The 2,699-nt window shown below is 54.4% G+C and overlaps 1 long non-coding RNA gene across 1 annotated transcript in view; it reads left to right on the forward strand.

Annotated features, from left to right (window-relative positions):
• Positions 1-2,423: 2,423 nt before the first annotated feature.
• The window catches only part of LOC105551647, a 6,485-nt gene continuing 6,209 nt past the window's right edge, over positions 2,424-2,699 (forward strand). Inside the window, exon 1 of the long non-coding RNA XR_001007888.1 lies at positions 2,424-2,624. This is a non-coding gene — a long non-coding RNA (uncharacterized LOC105551647). The remainder of the gene's footprint in view (positions 2,625-2,699) is intronic.

Here is a 2,699-nt window from a genome sequence, read left to right on the forward strand (position 1 = left end):
AAAGAAAAAAAAGTAGCTGGGTGTGGTTGTGTGCACCTGCAGAGAATACCTTGAGCCTGGGAGGGGAAGTCACAGTGAGCCGAGACTGAGCCACTGTACTCCAGCCTGGGTGACAGACAGAGTCTGATTCTGCTGCCCAGACTGGAGTGCAGTGGTACAGTCTTAGCTCCCTGTACCCCAACCTCTGCCTCCTAGGTTCAAGTGATTCTCTGGCTTCACCCTCCCAAGTAGCTGGGATTACACACACCCGCCACCATGCCCAGCTAATTTTTATATTTTTAGTAGAGACAGGGTTTCACCTTGTTTACCAGGCTGGTCTTGAACTCCTGACTTTGTGATCTGCCCGCCTCGGCCTCCCAAAGTGCTGGGATTACAGGCGTGAGCCACCGCGCCTGGCCTCGCTTGAACGTACTTAATGCTACTGAACTGTACCTTAAAAATGATTAAGACGGTAATTTTTATCTTATATATATTTTACCACAATAAAAAGAAAGATCCCTCTGGCTGCTGTGTGGAGTAGGAACTGGTGGGGGGCAGGAAGCAGAAGAGGCCAGAGTGGAAGCATGACAATGTCTAAAGAAGCTATGGGGACTTAGACCAGGTGGTAGCCGTAGACAGGAGAGCTGTGGACAGCTTCTGACTCTATTCTGAAGACAGAACCAATAGGACCTGATGACAGATTGCATGCGGCAGGTGATGAAAAAGAGGAATTGGCTGGGCATGGTGGTTCACGCTTGCAATCACAGCACTTTGGGAGGCCGAGGAGGCAGATCACTTGAGGCCAGGAGTTTGAGACCAGCCTGGCCAACACGGCAAATCCCATCTCTATTAAAAATACAAAAATTAGCTGGGCATGGTGGTGCACGGCGGTAGTCCTGGCTGCTCAGGAGGATGCGGCACGAGAATCGCTTGAGACTGGGAATCGGAGGTTGCAGTGAGCTGTGATCGCATCACTGCACTCCAGCCTGGGCGACAGAGCCAGACCCCGTATCAAAAAACAAAACAAAACAAACAAAAAAATAATCAAGGGCTGCTTTTCTATTTTTGGCCTGAACATTTGGGTGAATGATGGACTTGCTATCTAAGATGATAGAGTAATGGGAAGGAATAAGTTTCTTCACAATGTAGGGGAGAAAAATTCTCTACTGTCCACCTTAGGTTTGAGATGCCTATTAAGAAATCCAAGTGGAGATGTCAAGTAGGCCATCGGATGTGAGTGGGAAGAAGATCACGGTGTTCTAGGAGCAGAAAGGAGGCATGACTGGAACTCATTAAACAGGAGAAGACAGAGGGTAGATAGGTGGGCCGGGGCAGGTTAGGCCACCGTGGGCAAACTGGTCACAAGGTTCTGAGTCAACCACTCATCGCATGTGAAACCTGGGGCAAGTTGTTCATTTATGAATATGGTAAGAGGAACAACCTCCATGTAATGAATGCTTGTTATGGGTAAGCTACTGTCTTCCTTTTTATGGCGCAGAGTCTTCGGATCAGCCGGGGAGGTTGGGGAGGGGAGGGGATTCTCTTATCCTTGTTGTACAGAGGAGGAAATACGCCGCGGGCTGAGGTAGGGCTTGTATGAGCCATAATCAGGTCTGGAACTGTCTAGATAAAGGGCGTCAGCTGATCTCTTAGGATGTCTGTCTTCTTCGCAGTCCTGAGATGCAGAAACTGAGGCCTCAGGACGGGGAAATAGTCTGTCCAATGGGGCAGAGCGAGGACGCGCGGCACGTAGCGCTGTCCCCCAGTTCACACCAGGAAAAACTGAGGCTAAAGAGAGGGCGGTGTCCTGTCCAGGTTCACACAGGAAGAGCTAAACCGAGGCCCCCGCGCTGGCCCCCTCCTGAACCACCGCCCACCCCGGAACAGGAGGGCAGCCCGCTCGCGTCCTGATTCCTGGCACCGACATCGGCTCTTAAGTTCTGCCCGGGTGGAGAGTGAGGACACACACACAAAAAAAGCGATCCGTAGTCAAGGAGACGTAGCCTGCACTCCTGATTGGCGCAGAACTCTAGCCTGGTCTCCTCCTCCTCTTCGCTTGCCAGCTTCTAGAGCTCTGGAGGCCCCACCTCCCAAATGCCCGGCGGTGCCCGACCTCCCCTAATCTCCACAACAGCGCCGCCATGGCTCCTCCTACTCCTCCCTCTTTTTTTTCTCGACACGTCTGCGCATGCCCAGGGCCCGCGCGCAGACTACTGGGAAGCTTCCTCGTGCATTCTGGGAAATGTATTCCAAAGCCTGACGCGCTCAGAGAGCCCGCGACACTTGCGCCGTCAAGGCCCAATAGGCCGCAGACGACGCTTTCGTGCATCTTGGGAAATGTAGTTCCAGTGTTGGGGAAGACGCCAGGCGGTGACAAACAAGGGTGAGCGGGTCCCCACGGCGAGGGCCAATGGGCAGCGGCCTTTGCCGCGACGCTTCCTGGGAGTTGTAGTTCGGCTTGAGGCCCGGGCCGCATGGGGAGTTGTTGGGCGGAACGAGCGACTCGGAGTATGGGATTGGGGGAGGGGGACGGAGGTGGGGGGGTTGTTTGGCGCAAAGCCTGCTGGGGCATGGAGTCCCAGTGAGCTTTGTGCGCATGTGCGGGGAGGTGACGGGGCTTGGGGGGCATCGCCTGAGAGAGTGAGGTGAGCTAGGGGGGAAGGAGGGAGGGATCGGAGGGGGGCGGTTGGACGAGGGAGGGACCAGCGGTTGGACGGGAA

This window comes from Mandrillus leucophaeus, unplaced genomic scaffold (genome assembly GCF_000951045.1).
Source record: "Mandrillus leucophaeus isolate KB7577 unplaced genomic scaffold, Mleu.le_1.0 Scaffold53, whole genome shotgun sequence".
In the NCBI taxonomy this organism is placed as follows: Eukaryota; Metazoa; Chordata; class Mammalia; order Primates; family Cercopithecidae; genus Mandrillus; species Mandrillus leucophaeus.